Source organism: Hemitrygon akajei, chromosome 9 (assembly GCF_048418815.1).
Source record: "Hemitrygon akajei chromosome 9, sHemAka1.3, whole genome shotgun sequence".
Taxonomy (NCBI): domain Eukaryota; kingdom Metazoa; phylum Chordata; class Chondrichthyes; order Myliobatiformes; family Dasyatidae; genus Hemitrygon; species Hemitrygon akajei.
In genome coordinates, this window is record NC_133132.1 from 144,963,713 (window position 1) to 144,981,713 (window position 18,001).

Here is an 18,001-nt window from a genome sequence, read left to right on the forward strand (position 1 = left end):
AACATGCATTCTCTTATACACAATGGGTCAAGGGAAGCTTGTGTGTAGATATGCTGTTTCAGGATGAAAGTGGTTGGTTTAGGTAATGAAAACTATTGTGAACTGCCTGTCTATAACGGGAAGATTCCTCATCAGGGAGATCTTCAGGAATGGTCTCACATGAAGCATATTCATTCTCCAGAAATTGAGCCAGGAATTGTATTGCTGGTAGGGGTGAATGCACCTAAGACATTGCAGCCATTGCAAGTGATGTGCGGTGTGAATGATGGGCCCTTGCGATCAGAAGAATGCTGGGTTGGACTGTTAATGGACCATTGAAAGGAGACCGTGGTGGTGGAAGAGACTACGCTCAGCCAGAGCTGACAGTGAATGAGTCTTCTGTTTTGAGCTTTGGCAGTGGCATTTCAAGACAGATTTTCCTGAATGCAGTCAAGAGAAACAATCTGGCTTGACAGGAGAAGATTGCAATCCAGGATAGATTGCTTACCAAAAGAGGGCATTTGTGTAAATGCTGAGATTTCATGACCCCTGTGTCATGATGGCATGCAGTTGTAATTATTCTAGTATAATAATTAGGGGCTGAAAAGTAGGAGCCTAGGATCTGTTCTCCATCTGCATTGTATTCTGTGTTGCCTGTTTATTAAAACAAAAGAAAGACTGACAACTTAGTATTGATTTACAATGGCATTACTATCACCAAGTCTCTGCCATTAAAGCCCAAGGGAGCACCACAGACCTGAAGCTCAAGTGGTCCAACCACGTAAGTACCATAGGTACCACATCAGTGGCAAGCTGTACTGTACTGATTGACTCTCCTCCCAAAACTACAAAGCCTGTTCTCTTTCTACAAGGCACAAGTCAAGACCTCCACCTTCCTGGAATGCAGCTCTAACAACTCTTAAAACCTTGAAGATAGTGAGGATAAAGCAGCCTGCTTGACTCATATAAACCATCCTAAATATTCGTTCCCTGCACCACCGGTGTAAAGTGGCAGCAGTGTGTATTATCTACAAAATGCACTGGCCTATCTCATCATGTCCAGTCCAACAGAATCTCTGGATCCCACAACATCTACCACCTAGAAAGACTAGAGCAGAAGGCCCATCCGAACTCCACAATCTGCAGGCTTTCTTTCAAGTCAGGCAATACCCTGACCTGGAAATATATTGTCATCTCTACACCTTCACTGGGTATAAATCCTGAAGCTATCTTCCCTCCGGTCTTGTGGGAAACGTGCAGCAGAACCTCCGCCACCTGTTCAAAAGCAATTAGAAGCAGACAGTACAAGCTAGCAAACATAGAACAAGTCAGCAATATACAGACTCTTCAGCCCATGATGTGGTGACAGTCTTATAACCTACTCCAAAATAAATCTAACAATTCCCTCCTGCATAGCCATCCACTTTTGATAAGATTCTCTTAAATGTTTCTAATATATTTCCTTCTACCACCACCCCTGGTAGCATGATCCATGCTCCCACCCCACTCTCTGTGTAAAAAAACCTACCTTTGCCATCCCCCTGTATACTTTCCTCCAGTCACCTTAAAATTATGTCCTCGTGCATTAGCTATTTCTGCCCTGGGAGAAAGGTGCTGGCTGTCCTCTCTATCAATGCCTATTATCATTGGCCTCTCATCATCTTATATACCTCTGTCAAGTCACCTCTCATCCTTCTTCACTCCAAAGAGAAAAGACCTAGCTTGCTCAACTGTCCCTCATAATACATATACTCTCTAATCCAGGCAATATCCCTGGTAAATCTCCCCTGCACCATTTCCAAAGCTTCCACATTCTTCCCATAATGAGGTGACTAGAACTGAACACAATACCCAAAGATTGGCAATATTGCCTTTCCCAAATGCTATGGTCAATGCTATATATTTTATGTCAATAAAGACCACTTCAATAGAGAGCCAAAAATGAGATTGGAGATAAATAAGTGGTCAACTGTTCCTTTGCAAGAGACACCAGGACTCTATATATTAGGTTTTGGCTTTATTTGGATAACATTGTCAATCTATGAAGCTACAACAACACACACAAAATGCTGGTGGAACACAGCAGGCCAGGCAGCATCTATAAGGAGTGACACTGTCACTCATGTCCACTGTCCACTGTCGACGTTTCGGGCCAAGACCCCTCACGAAGTGCTGCCTGGCCTGCTGTGTTCCACCAGCATTTTGTGTGTGTTGTTGTTTGAATTTCCAGCATCTGCAGATTTCCTCGTGTTTGAATCTATGAAGCTAGTGTCTCTTGGATATGTAGTGTTCAAGTGCTGTATCTGTTCTCTATCTCATTTAACACAGTTGTTAACCCATACAACATGATTAAAGATTTGGCTTGTATCCTTTGAGATTACCATAAGACCATAAGACATAGGAGCAGAAATAAGCCATCTAGCCCATCGAGTCTGCTCCATCATTTAAACATGGCTGATCCTTTTTTCTTCTCCTCCATAACCCCAGTTCCCGGCCTTCTCCCCATATCCATTGATGCCATGTCCAATCAAGAACCTATCAATTTCTGCCATAAATACACCCAATGACCTGGCCTCCACTGCTGCATGTGGCAACAAATTCGCCACCATTTGGCTAAAGAAATTTCTCCACATCTCTGTTTTGAAATGGTGCCCCTCTACCCTGAGGCTGTGCCCTCTTGCCCTAGACTCTCCCACCATGGGAAACAACCTTTCTACATCTACTCTGTCTAGGCCTTTCAATATTCAAAAGGTTTCAATGAGATCCCCCCTCATTGTTCTGAATTCCAGTGAGTACAGACCCAGAGCCATCAAGTGTTCCTTGTATGATAACCCTTTCATTCTTGGAATCATCCTTGTAGACCTCCTCTGGGCCCTCTCCAATGCCAATACGTCCTTTCTAAAATGAGAAGCCCAAAACTGTTCACAATACTCAAGATGAGGTGAGGCTTCACTAGTGCCTTATAAAACCTCAGCTCACATCCTTACTCTTGTATTCTAGACCTTTTGAAGTGAATGCTAACATGGCATTTGCCTTCCTCACCACCGACTCAACCTGCAAGTTAACCTTCAGGGTGTTCTGCACAAGGACTCCCAAGTCCCTTTGCATCTCAGATTCCTGGATTTTCTCCCTGTTTAGAAAATAGTCCTCACATTTATTTCTACTACCAAAGTGCATGACCATGCATTTTCCAACATTGTATTTCATTTGCCACTTTTTTGCCCATTCTCCTAATCAGTCCTTTTGCATCCTACCTGCTTCCTCAACACTACCTGACCCTCCACCAATCTTCGTATCATCTGCAAACTTGGCAACAAAGCCATCTATTGCATCATCGAAATCATTGATATACAGCATAAAAGGAAGTGGTCCCAGCACTGAGCCCTGCGGAACACCACTAATCACTGGCAGCCAACCAGAAAGGATCATTTTATTCCCACTCGCTGCCTCCTACAAATCAGCCAATACTCTAACCATGTTAGTGATTTTCCTGTAATACCATGGGCTCATAAATTGGTAAGTAGCCTCATGTGTGGCACCTTATCAAAAGCCTTCAGAAAGTCCACTTATACAACATCCACTACATCCCCTTTATCTATCCTACTTGTAATCTCCTTAAAGAATTCTAACAGGTTCATCTGACAAGATTTTCTCTGAAGGAAACCATGCTGACTTTGTACTATCTTGTCTGGTGTCACCAAGTACTCCATCACTTCATCCTTAACGACTGACTCTAACGTCTTCCCAACCACTGAGATCGGGCAGTTGGTCTATAATTTCTTTTCTGCTGCCTTCCTCCTCTCTTAAAGAGTGGAGTAACATTTGCAATTTTCCAGTCCTCTGGCACCATGCCACTGTCCAATGATTTTTGAAAGATCATTTCTAATGCCACCACAATCTCTAATGCTACCTCTTTCAGAACTCTGGAGTGCAGTTCCTCAGGTCCAGGTGACTTCTGTACTTTTAGGTCCTTCAGCTTTTTGAACACTTTCTCTCTTGTAACTGTAACTGCATCCACTTCTCTTCCTTCTCACACTATAACATCAGGCATACTGCTAGTGTGTTCCATAGTGAAGACTGATGCAAAATATTCATTTGGTTCATCAACTATATCCTTGTCCCCCGTTATTATTTCTCCTGCCTCATTTCCCTTGTAATGATTTTTTTGTTGCTCTCTGTAGGTTTTTAAAAACTTCCCAATCCTCTATCTTCCCACTAATTTTTGCCCTTTCTTTTGCTTTTACAATTGCTTTGACTTCCCTTGTCAGCCACAGTTGTACTATCTTACCATTTGAGTGTTTCTTCATTTTTGGAATACATATGTCCTGCACCTTCCTCATTTTTCCCAGAAATGCTCTGTTGACATCTCTGCCAGCAGCTCCTTCCAATTTACTTTGGCCAGCTCCTCTCTCATACCACTGTAATTTCCCTTACTCCACTGAAATACTGCTACATCAGACTTTACTTTCTCCCTATCAAATTTCAAGTTGAACGTAATCATATTGTGATCACTGGTTCCTAAAGGTTCTTTTACTTTAAGCTTCCTAATCCCCTCCAGTTCATTACATAACATACAATCCAGTACAGTTATCCCTTAGTAGGCTCAATGACAAACTGTTCTGAAAAGCTATCTCTTAGGCATTCAACAAACTCATTCTCTTGAGATCCACTACCAACCTAATTTTCCCAGTCGACCTGCATGTTAAAATCTCCCATGACCAACATAACATTGCCCTTTTGACTCACCTTTTCTAATTCCTGTTGTAACCTGTGGTCCACCTCCCAGCCACTGTTGGGAGGCCTGTATACAACTGCCATCAACGTCCTTTTACTCTTGCAGTTTCTTAACTCAATCTACAAGGATTCAACATCTTCTGATCCTACGTCTCATCTTTCTACTGATTTGATGCCATTCTTTACCAGTGGAGCCACACCACCCCCATCCCTCCAATATAATGTGTGATTCAGTAATGGCCATAACATCATACCTGGCTATCTGTAATATTGCAACAAGATCATCTACCTTATTTCTTATACTATACGCATTTAGGTACAACACCTTGAGTACTGTATTTGCTATCCTTTCTGATTCTGCATCCTTAATGTATTGATACTCAGCCTGTTGGCTGCAACTAAGTCCCATCACCTGCCTGCCCTTCCTGACAGTCAGACTGCACGCTATCTTTACTTTTTTACCATCAGTCCTATACTGAGTCCTTTCATTCCAGTTCCCAACCCCCTGCCAAGTTAGTTTAAACCCTCCCTAGCAGTTCTTGCAAACCTGCCTGGAAGAATATTGGTCTCACCTGGTTTCAGGTGCAACTCATCACTTTTGAACAGGTCATACCTCCCCCCAGAACAGATCCCAATGATCCAAGAACTTGAAGCCCTGACCCCTGCACCAGCTTCTCAGCCACACATTAATCTGCCAGATCGTCCTGTTCCTACCCTCACTGGCGCATGGCACAGGCAGCAATCCAGAAATTACTAATCAGGAGGTCCTGCTTCTCAGCTTTCTACCTTGCTGTCTAAATTCTCTTTTCAGAACCTCATTGCTTTTCCTTCCTATGTCATTGGTACCAATATGTACCGAGACATTACCTCTCCACAAGGGCTGAGGATCCTTTGTGCAGCTCAAAGCATCTTCTGGTCAGGATCTCAGGAAAATCAATTGATACTAGCACTCAATCAGTGAACTGAAGCAGCGAGTGTGTGGTTGTCCAGTTTAGGGAGGCATAAGCCTTCATTAAATAAAAGTAGATCACCTTTCAGTCAGTAGCTTGTGCATTCATTGTCTGGTTTATGTATCTGCTTCATGTGGGAACCCTGGAATTTAATCTGACAGCAGTAAACTACTTCAAGAAATCAGCATGAGAGATTGCCACTGGAAATTGGCCAGTTTCAAAGGCACAACTGGGGCCAATTTGTCTCCTTGATAATCCTTGGTTGTTGACATTTAAACAATGTGCCTATTTTACAAATTGTAACTGTAATATCCTGAAATATGCTTCCTTTGTGTAGGCTTAGGTAAAAAAAAGCTTCTGCTCTCAGAATAATTTTACATGTAACAAATCAGAAATATATGCAAAAATCAGGCGAAATTGCCTCTTGTGTTATCACTGCAGGAGACCATCAGAATGTCAGAACTATTGGCAAGGATAAGGTCAAATGTACAGAGGTGGAATACAGAATCATCAACTTCATATGAATGATTATTATCATTGTAATACCTCTTCCTAACACTGCAGTTATTTGCAGTTTCTGTACTATGGAAAATGCATATTGTGCACTTTAAATAAAACAGAAATATATATACATCCTTTCTGGCCTTAAGATCAAAGGTGGTTAATTATACATTCACAGAGCCTGAATGTTGGACCATTTCAACATAACAGTACAGAGTTTAGGGGACAGCATCTAACTGTACTGTTCACTCTAGGATTGTAGCAATGCATACAGGGCATTGCCTATGAAGTAATTTATCATTTTATTAACCACCTGCAATACTATAGAGGCAGAACCTGATTAAACAATAACATGAGTCATACTGTGCAAGGAATTCAGGTCTTTGTGCTCCAAAAATAATGGAAGGTGACAAAGGATTTTAAAAGCCTCAAACTGTGTCAAAGGAAGCACTAGAACAATAATGCAAAGGTTACAGCATATGGAACAGGAAATATCGAATATAGGTTTTCACTAAATTCCTTAAGTACACCACTTCATATAACTACTCTACATGATTTATTTTCTAACACACGGAGGCTTTAGAAAACATTAAATTATAATTGAAGTGTTCTGTAAAATCTAGTGTGTTGTGAGACTGTGAGGAAGGACAGGCATTGAAACATAGAAAACCTACAGCACAATACAGACCCTTCAGCCCACAAAGCTGTGCCGAACATGTCTTTATCTTAGAAATTCGGCAGATGATTATGTGACAGCATTAGGGTATCTATTTCCCTTCAGGAAATGGGAATGTAATGGAGATACACTAAATTGATTCCAGGGATGGAAATTTACTCTATAAGCAGAGACTGAGCAAACTGAACATAGAAATTTACAAAGTTCTTACAGTGCTCGTGGAATGGAATTAAAAAGAATGTTTCCTCACAGTATGCATTCTAGAAACTGGGCCACAGTCTCTGAATAAAGGGAAAGCATTTTGGATGCTGATCACGGGAAATATTTTCAATGAGACAGTCTATTTTCCAATGATCGAATGGAATTTCTAAAGCTCAGAAAACTCTTCTGCAATGGTCAAGAAGACTAGACATTCATCTTCCAGCTCTTCGACACAGAATATGCTTTATAGACTAAACGCATCAATAAGGTGCGTACTTGGTGGGAAGAGATCCAAGATGACTAGGAAGGTGTTAAGTAATTTTGAGCTGATCCAGCTTTCACTGCACTATTTCAGCATAAACAGCAATCAGAATCATATTGAAAGTCACTAACATTTGTCATGAAATTTGTTACTTTGTGGCAGGAGTACTGTAGAAAATATGCAAATTTACTCTAAATTACAATAAGGATCATTAAAAAAAGTGCAAAACAAGAACAAAAAGTGAGGTAGCGTTGATGGGTCATGATCTGTTGGGAAGTCTGATGGCAGAGGGGAAGAAGCTATTCCCAAAACACTGTCAGATGCTGTTCAAGCTTCCCTGATGGTATCAATGAGCAGAGGGCATGTCCTGGATGGTGAGGTTTCTCGTGATGGACAGTCGGTCTGACAAAGCGACCATTCGGAAAATGGGCATTGGTGACTGGGATCACAACTCTGTGAAGCGAGAGCAAGCATGAGCCGCTCTATTGCCCCGTTGTCACTCTGTTGAAGTGGTGCCTCAGCAGGATGAGAGGTAGATTGTTGTGATGCCTATAAGCTTGCTTGAGCACTGATATTCATAGCCATCGATAGTCTTAGTCAAGAATTACGTAATAGCCCGTGTAGCTTCCAGCACAACACCGTGTTGGAAGGTTTTTGACTGGCTTTGGAAAATAATACAGGATATTTTATCTTCCCAAAACACACACACACTTGGATTGTTGCATCAGGAAGTACATTTAAATACATTTTATCAGAATAATTCTGCTTAAAAGCAGCACCAGAAAACACAAAACAGCTTCACAAAAAAATTATGCATAATTTGGGTAAAGTGCCCAATCGAAAGTTTTAATTTGAAGCCCACTCTCAAAGAAGGATCCATTCACGCTGAACTTCTTAATATCATAGGATGCTTCAAAACAGGTTGTAACGCTCTCTGAAGCATTGTAACTCTAATAATCTAGGAAATGCAACAGCCAAATTGGACATGCCAAGATAATAAAACACAGCAGACAATGATAACCAGATAATTAGTTTTAGTGAAGTTGTTTTTGTGAAAAATATTTGCTGAGACATCTTACAGAATTCCTCTAACCTAGTCACAATAGTACAATAGATTTTTCATTTCCACATGAGAGTATTAATTTAAGAGGGTCTTAATCTCGCCTAAAAAACAGCACCTCGAACTCTCGCTCAGCACACCTTTGGAGTATCAGTCCAGGTTATTTGCTCGTGTCTGGAAAAAGTGTCAAAATAAGCAGAGGTCTCCTAAGATTCTTATTTCTGATTAAGAATTTTACTGTGAGCACATTTGGAACATTCACAAATTTTGTATGGTAACAGCCTTTAACTCTCTATGCATTTTGATGTATTCTCTGTAGTTCCTAAAAAATGGCAAGTGGAAAATTAGGCATGGTGATAATTAAACCAACACGTCAAAGTATATAATTTCCAATGTGCGCACTGCCCTTATGTTTCCTCAGTCCCTCAAGCTGTAGGAGATGTGAGGGATACTCCTCTTTGGTATTTACTGAGGAGAAAACCGTGGCTGCCGAAGGAATAAGGGAAACCAGTGAAGATGTCTTGGAGGAAATTCATATTACCCAGGAGGAAGTATCTGCTGCCTTACAGTGCATTAAGGTGGATATATCACTAGGGCCTGACTAAGTGCATCCTCAGACTTTGTCAGAGGCAAGAGAAGAAATCCTGGAGGCCCCTGTGAAGATATTTGCTTCATTGCTAGCCACCAGAGAAGTTCCTGAAAACAGGAAAATGGCTAATGTTGTTTTGTTGTTTAAGAAGGGCAACAAGGACAAGTCAGGGAGCTACAGACTTGAAGTTACTTGAGGGAATTCTGGGGAACAAGATCTGCTGCATTCAGAAAGACAGAGTCTGATTAGGTGGTGTCAGCATGACTTTGTGCATAGAAAGTTGTGCTTGATGATTTTTGAGTCTTTTTGGTATAGGTAAATAATTTAGTAGATGAAGATAGGGCAGTAGATGTACTGTATTTGGACTTTAGCAAAGCTCCCTCTGGTATGCTGGTCTGAAAGGTTAGGTCCCATAGAATCTAGTGAGAACTATTTAGGTGGATTCAAAATTAATTTGGAAGCAGAGGGTAGTGGCTGTAGGTTGTTTCTCAGAATGTAGACCAGTGTCTGGTGGTGGGCCGTGTTACTTGTTACTTATATAAATTATTTGGATGCAAATGCACAAGCCTTGATCAGTAAGTTTGTGGATGATAGGAAGTTAGGTTTTGCTAGAGAAGATTATCGTTGATTACAGGTGCATCATGATCAGTTAAGGAATAACAAATTGATTTTATTATAGATAAGTGTGGGGTGATGCATTTTAGAAAATCAGATCGGCACGGGACTTGTGCTATATGAAAGAGCACAAGGGCATGAAAGAGTGTAATGAAACAGAGGGTCCTGGGAGTACAAGTGTGTGGTTCACTGAAAGAAGCATCACAGTAGACAGGGCTGTAAAAAAGATGTTCAGCATTCTGGTGTTTATCAGTCAGGGCAATGAGTATGGGAGATGGAACATGATGTTGCAATTGTATAACTTGTTGGAAAGGCTGTGCTTGGAGTATTGTGAACAGTTTTTGTCACCCAGTTAGAGGAGTAATGTGGTTAAACTGAAAAGAGGGCAGAAAAGTTTTACAAAGATCTTACCAGCATTATAGGGCCTGATTTATAGGGAGAGGTTGGGTAGGCTAAGTTTTTGTTCCTTGCAGTGTAGGAGAATGAGGGGCAACTTTATAAAACTGTTTAAACTCATGAGAGGCTGAGATAAGTCTTCCCCAGAGACAAGGAATCCAAAAGCATTCTTTTTTAAAAATAACTGCACTTAGACAGCATAGTTCAAGTTAAAAATTCTCAGAAGATTTCATATTGGATCTTTAGTAAGAGTATATAAGGCTTGCCTTCATTCTAGGTATATTCAACAATGATAGGAGGTGCTGATAATGCACTTGTACATTTATTGCAGAGATCGATGGGCATTCTTTACATACCTGAACTGCTTGCAATGAATAATGATTACATTACCTTGGTGTGATTAATATCCAGTGTCACCTGCAGTTGTATATGAGAGCTTTAATTTTTAAAATGTATGACCTTTCAGAAACTAAATCCCAATTATTATTAATAGTCCTTACATTGTTAATGTTCATGTTTTTTTTTCTAAAATTATAAGCTTAGAGTCAGTACCAGATAAAAGCTTACTACGGACTCCTCTGCCCAGCTAGACTGATCTCAGTCTCACTTACACGAACTTCTGAAGGTGGTTTGATTTTAATTAAAAGATTTTAGCTCCCAATGTTGATCAATCACCACTCTGTTTTAAGAATATTGATGGTGAAAATATCAATATAAGTATAAATGTTGATTATATTAATCCTGATAGAGATTATAGAGGGACTTTTGTAAACAAAGAAAAGGGGAAGTACAATGAGATTTAGGTGTTCTTGTACATCAGTCCCTGAAGCTAAGCATGCACGTACAGCAGGCAGTGAAGAAAGCTAATGGCATGTTGGCCTTTATAACAAGGGGAGTTGAGTATAGGAGCAAAGAGGTCCTTCTGCAGTTGTACAGGGTCCTGGTGAGACCCCACCTGGAGTATTGTATTCAGTTTTGGTCTCCAAATTTGAGGAAGGACATTTTTGCTATTGAAGGAGTGCAGTGTAGGTTCACAAGGTTAATTCCTGGAATGGCAGGACTGTCATATGTTGAAAGATTGGTGCGACTGGGCTTGTATACACTGGAATTTAGAAGGATGAGAGGGGATCTGATTGAAACATATAAGATTATTAAGGGATTGGACACGCTAGAGGCAGGAAACATGTTCCCGATGTTGGGGGAGTCCAGAACCAAAGGCCAGAGTTTAAGAATAAGGGGTAGGCCATTTAGAACGGAGTTGAGGAAAATCTTTTTCACCCAGAAAGTTGTAGATCTATGGAATGCTCTGCCTCAGAAGGTAGTGGAGGCCAATTCTCTGTATGCTTTCAAGAGAGAGTTAGATAGAGCTCTTAAAGATAGTGGAGTCAAGGGATATGGGGAGAAGGCAGGAACAGGGTACTGATTGTGGATGATCAGCCATGATCACATTGAATGGCGGTGCTGGCTCAAAGGGCCGAATGGCCTACTCCTGCACCTATTGTCTATTGTCTATTAACACACCTTTGATATGTTATTCTTCTTCAAAGGTCAGCCCAAGGAGCGATTATTGATTCTTCCAGATTCTGAAGTTGCTTAGCAACAGTACTAAAGACATCTGATCTTAGTTATAAATGGGGCTTACAGACAGAGCAGCAAATTAGGCATACAATCTCAAGATTATAATAAATAAAATGGTTTATTAATGTCGCATGCACCAAAGTACAGTGAAAAAAATTTGATTTGCAATCCGTCCCTACAAATCAATCCATCACATTGATATATTGAGGCAGTACAAGGGAAAGCACAAGCAGAATGCAGAATAAAGTGTTACAGTGTCAGGGAAAGTGCAGTGCAGGCACACGGTAAGGAGTGAAGCCGTAACGAGGTAGACTGTGAGCTCAAGAGTGCATCTTATCGTACAAGGAGTCCATTCAATAGCCTTATAACAGCAGGATAGAAACTGGCTGGCTATAGGTAAGCCTAGTAATTTCTAAGGTAGGGATATATTCGGCACAACTTTGCTTTCCGCAGGGATCGTTCCCTCTGTGACTGCCTGGTCCACACGTCCCTCCCCACAGATCTCCCACCTGGTACTTATCCCTGCAAGCGTAAGTGCTACACCTGTCCCTACACCTCCTCTCTTACCACCATTCAGGGCCCCAAACAGTCCTTCCAGGTGAGGCAACATTTCACATGTGAGTCTGTTGGGGTCATCTATTGCATCTGGTTCTCCCGGTGTGGCCTCCTCTACATCAGCAAGAACCTCCACTCCGTCCACCACAACAGACAGGATCTCCCGGTTGCCACCCACTTCAACTCTGTTTCACATTCCCATTCGGATATGTCCATACACGGCCTCCTCAACTGCCATGATGAGGCCAAACTCAGGTTGGGGGAGCAACACCTCATATACCATCTGGGTAGTCTCCAGCCCCTTGGTATGAACATCGAATTCTCCAACTTCCAGTAATTCCCTCCCTCTCCCTTCCCCCATCCCACTTTCACTCTGCCTCCTCTTCCAGCTGCCTATCACCTCTCTCATGATTCTGTCTTCTTCTACTACCCATAGTGCTTTCCCCTTAGATTCCTTCTTCACCTCTCCTGCCTACCCCCTCCCTGCTTCCCCTCCCCCACCCCTTGATCTTTCCTCTGATTGGTTTTTCACCTGGAACATTCCACCCTCCCCCCACCTTCTTTAAAGGGCCCCTTGCCCCCTCCTTATTCAGCCCTGATGAAGGATCTTGGCCCGAAACATTGACTGCTCGTTTCCACAGATGCTGCCCGACCTGCTGAGTTCATCCAGCGTGTTTGTACGTGTTGATTTGACCACAGCATCTGCAGTGCACTTTGTGTTTGTGTTGTGTTTGCTTTCTATGTTTCTATGTTTTGAGTCTAGATGTTTTCAGGATTTTCTATCACCTGCCCAATGGGAGGGGGAGGAAGAGAGCACAGGTGCTGTGGGTGGGGTCTTTGATTATGCTGGCTGTTTCACCGAGACTGTGAGAGGCCACAGAGTGGGGACTGATGTCCATGATATGCTGGACCAGGTCCACAACTCTGCAGTTTCTGGCGGCACATGGTCAGAGCAAGGCCCACACCAAGCAGTTGTGCAGATTGGAGGGTTGGTGTGGTGCATCAATAAAAATTCCTTTTTTTGGAACTGTCTCCTTTAGTGAGAATTGCCTTCTTTGTTGTCTCCTTGTTTTTAGGGAAAGTGCTGAAAGAGTTGTAGTCAAACTGGGAAACCCAACATCCTGCAAGTGCTGGAAATCTGGAGCAACACAAAAAATGCTGGAAGAACACAGCAAGTCAGGCATCATCGACACTCGAGCAACTTATTAGGTGCACCAGTATGTAGAAACATAGAAAAACCAAGGCACAATACAGGCCCTTCGGCCCACAAATCTGTGCCGACTATGTCCTTACCTTAGAAATTACCTAGGTTTACCCACAGTCCTCTATTTTTGTAAGCTCCATGTACCTGTCCAGGAGTCTCTTAAAAGACCCTATCGTTTCCGCCTCCACCAACATAGCTGACATCCCATTCCACGCATTCACCACTCTCTGCATAAACAACTTACCCCTGACATCTCCTCTGTACCTACTTCCAAGCACCTTAAAACTGTGCCCTCTCGTGCTAGCCATTTCAGCCCTGGGAAAAAGCCTCTGTCTATCCACATGATCAATGTCTCTCATCATCTTATACACCTCTATCAGGTCACCTCTCATCCTCCGTTGCTTCTAGGAGAAAAGGCTGATTTCACTCAACCCATTCTCATAAGGCATGTTCCCCAATCCAGGCAACATCCTTGTAAATCTCTTCTGCACCCTTTCTATGGCTTCCACATCCTTCCTGTAGTGAGGCGACGAGAACTGAGCACAGTACTCCAAGAGGGGTCTGACCAGGGTCCTATACAGCTGCAACATTACCTCTCGGCTCGTAAACTCAATCCCACGAACGATGAAGGCCAATGCACTGTATGCCTTCTTAACCACAGAATCAACCTGCACAGCAAAATTGAGTGTCCAATGGACTCGGACCCCAAGATCCCTCTGAGAATACCATTAATAATATATTCTACCATCATAGTTGACCAACCAAAATAAACCACCTCACACTTATCTGGGTTGAACTCCATCTGCCACTTCTCAACCCAGTTTTGCATACTATCAATGTTCCGCTGTAAGCTCTGACAGTCATCCACACTATCCACAACACCCCCAACCTTTGTGTCATCAGCAAACTTACTAACCCATCCCTCCACTTCCTCATCCAGGTCATTTATAAAAATCACAAAGAGTAAGGGTCCCAGAACAGATCCCTGAGGCACACCACTGGTGACCGACCTCCATGCAGAATATGACCCGTCTACAACCACTCTATACCTTCTGTGGGCAAGCCAGTTCTGGATCCACAAAGCAATGTCCCCTTGGATCCCATGCCTCCTTACTTTCTCAATAAGCCTTGCATGGGGTACCTTATCAAATGCCTTGCTGAAATCCATATATCCTACATCTACTGCTCTACCTTCATCAATGTATTTAGTCACATCCTCAAAAAATTCAGTCAGGCTCGTAAGGCACAACTTGCCTTTAACAAAGCCATGTTGACTATTCCTAATCATATTATGCCTCTCCAAATGTTTATAAATCCTGTTTCTCAGGATCTTCTCCATCAACTTAGCAATCACTGAAGTAAAACTCACTGGTCTATAATTTCCTGGGCTATCTCTACTCCCTTTCGTGAATAAAGGATCAACATTCACAACCGTCCAATCTTCTGGAACCTCTCCCATCCCCATTGATGATGCAAACATCATCACCAGAGGCTCAGTAATCTTCTCCCTCACTTCCCGCAGTAGCATGGGGTACATCTCATCCGGTCCTGGCGACTTATCCAACTCTGCAGTCCTGATGAAGGGTCTCGGCCCGAAACATCAACTGCACTTCTCCCTATAGATGCTGCCTGACCTGCTGTGTTCCACCAGCATTTTGTGTGTGTTGCTTGACTTATCCAACTTGATACTTTCCAAGAGTTCCAGCACATCCTCTTTCTTAATATCTACATGCTCAAGCTTTTCAGTCCACTGCAAGTCATCCCTACAATCATCAAGATCCTTTTCCATAGTGAATACCGAAGTAAAGTATTCATTAAGTACCTCTGCTATTTCCTTCAGTTACAGACACACTTTCCCACTGTCACACTTGATAGGTCCTGTTCTTTCACATCTTACCCTCTTGCTCTTCACATACTTGTAGAATACCCTGGGGTTTTCCTTAATCCTGCCCACCAAGGCCTTCTCATATCCCCTTCTGGCTCTCCTAATTTCCTTCTTAAACTCCTTCCTATTAGCCTTATAATCTTCTAGATCTCTAACATTACCTATCTCTCTGAATCTTTTGTAAGCTTTTCTTTTCTTCTTGACTAGATTTACAACAGCCTTTGTAAACCACAGTTCATGTATCCTACCATCCTTTTCCTGTCTCATTGGAACGTACCTATGGAGAATGCCATGCAAGTATCCCCTGAACATTTGCCACATTTTTTCCGTACATTTCCCTGAGAACAGCTGTTCCCAATTTATCAGAGTTCCTTCCTGATAGCTTCATATTTCCCCTTACTCCAATTAAACGCTTTCCTAACTTGTCTGTTCTTATCCCTCTAAAATACTATGGTAAAGGAGATAGAATTGTGATCACTATCTCCAAAATGCTCTCCCACTGAGAGATCTGACACCTGACCAGGTTCATTTCCTAATACCAGATCAAGTACAGCCTCTCCTCTTGTAGGCTTATCTACATATTGTGTCAAGAAACCTTCCTGAACACACCTAACATACTCCATCTAAACCCCTTGCTCCAGGGAGATGCCAATTGATATTTGGGAAATTAAAATCTCCCACCACGACAACCCTGTTATTATTACATCTTTTCAGAATCTATCTCCCTATCTGCTCCTCAATGTCCCTGTTACTATTAGATGGTCTATAGAAAACACCCAGTAGAGTTATTGATCCCTTCCTGTTCCTCACTTCCACCCATAGCGACTCTGTAGAGAATCCCTCATTGTACACCTGCTCATTAATGCAAATATCAAATCAACCAATAATGTGACAGCAAATCTATGCATAAAAGAATGCAGACATGGGAAAGAGGTTCAGTTGTTCAGACCAAACATCAGAATGGGGATCTAAGTGACTTTGACTGTGGAATGATTGTTGGTGCCAGACGAGTGGTTTGGGTATCTCGGTAACTGCTGATCTCCTGGGATTTTCATGCACAACAGTCTCTAGAGTTTACAGAGAATTGTGTGCAACAAAAACAACAAAAAAATCCAGTGTGCATCAGTTCTGTGGGAGTTCTCAGTAACACCTTGTTAATGAGAAGGGAATGGCCAGACTGGTTCAAACTCAACTGTGTTGTGCAGAACACCTCCAAATGCACAACATGTGAACCTAGAAGTGGATGGGCTACAGCAGCAGAAGACCATGAGCAGATACTCAGTGGCCACTGTACTAGGTACCTCCAGTACCAAATGAAGTCACTACTTTGTGTATGGAGGGAAATTAATAGATAATGTTTTTGAGCTGAAATTCTTCATCAGAACTGGAAGAGGGCAGAAGCCAGTATAAAAGGGCTGGAAGAATGAGGAGCAGCACAAGATGGCAGGAAATAAATGAGCCCAGGCAAGAGGGGTAGATGTGATGTGAGGGAGAGAGGGGTAGATGTGAGGGAGAGAGGTGTGGGGTGGATATTTACGTGAGAAGCTGGGAGTTGATAGGTGGAAGAGGCAAAGGCCTAAAGAAGAAGTAATCTGACAGGAGGAGAGAGTAGACCAAGGAATAACTGGAAGGAGGTGAAGAACCAGAGGAAGGTAATGAGGTCGTGAGGGTGAGATGAGAAGGGAAAGGATGAGGGGGCTACAGGAATGCAAGAAAATCAATCTCAGGGTTGTATATGGTGATACACGTGTGTTTTGATAATACATTTACTTTGAACTTCGACCATAAGACTGAATTACGCCAATTCACCCATCAAGTTCTCACCATTTTGGCTGATTTATTATCCCTTGCAACCCCATTCTTCTGCCTTCTTCCTATAACCTTTGATGCCCTTACTAATCAAAAACCTATCAGCCCTCACTTTAAATATACCCAATAACTTGGCCTCTGTAGCCGCCTATAGCAACGAATTCCACAAATTCCCATCTCTGTTTTAAAGGAATGTCTTTCTGAGATTGTGCTCTCTGGTCCTAGACTTCTCCACTATAGGAAACATCCTCTCTACGCCCACTCTATCTAGGCCTTTCAATATTTGGCAGCTGTCCTATCTCTCCTCAGAGCAGCACCTGAGCGGAAAATCCTCTTGACCACACTGACGCCATAAAAATGAAGTCTTGACCTCCCATTCCCTCTCCTGTTCAACCAGTTTTGCTTGGTCCATTATTTGACAGAAAATGATGCCTTGGCATGGCATTGCACCTCATTATCTATCTGCACTCCATTTCTCTGCAACCATAACACTATATCCTGTATTAAGTCATTGTTTTCCCCTTTGTACTGCCTTAGTGAACTTACGTTGTGAAATGGCCTGCATGGGTGGCATGCAAATCAATGTTTTTCACTGTATCTTGGTACACGGGACAATATTGAACAAATTACTAATTATCTATTACTCATCAGTCTTATGCCCATAGCTTCTGTAAAATACACTTTATTCATGTATTGTTCTTTGTAGAATCATTTCAAATTCTGATTTCTAGTGCAAAGTATGGAACCTAATGGAGATTCTATTATAAATCTATTTCAGTTATTATTCTTCAATATTCTATGAAATATTTTGAAATATATTTCCAAAATTTGGTTTACTAGCCTAATATACCATTAAAATAAAATCTTGCTTATAAATCAAAAACTAATAATCCAACATTATTATAACCTTCAGATCACTAGACAAATGCCTTAACTATTTGGCCACACGCCAACCCGTTTTTTTAATACACACACACACACACACACACACACACACACACACACAC

General features: G+C 42.0%; 1 protein-coding gene across 1 annotated transcript in view; it reads left to right on the forward strand.

Annotated features, from left to right (window-relative positions):
• The window catches only part of LOC140733618 (ammonium transporter Rh type B-like), a 126,677-nt gene that overhangs the window by 37,829 nt on the left and 70,847 nt on the right, over window positions 1-18,001 (forward strand). The window lies entirely within an intron of this gene.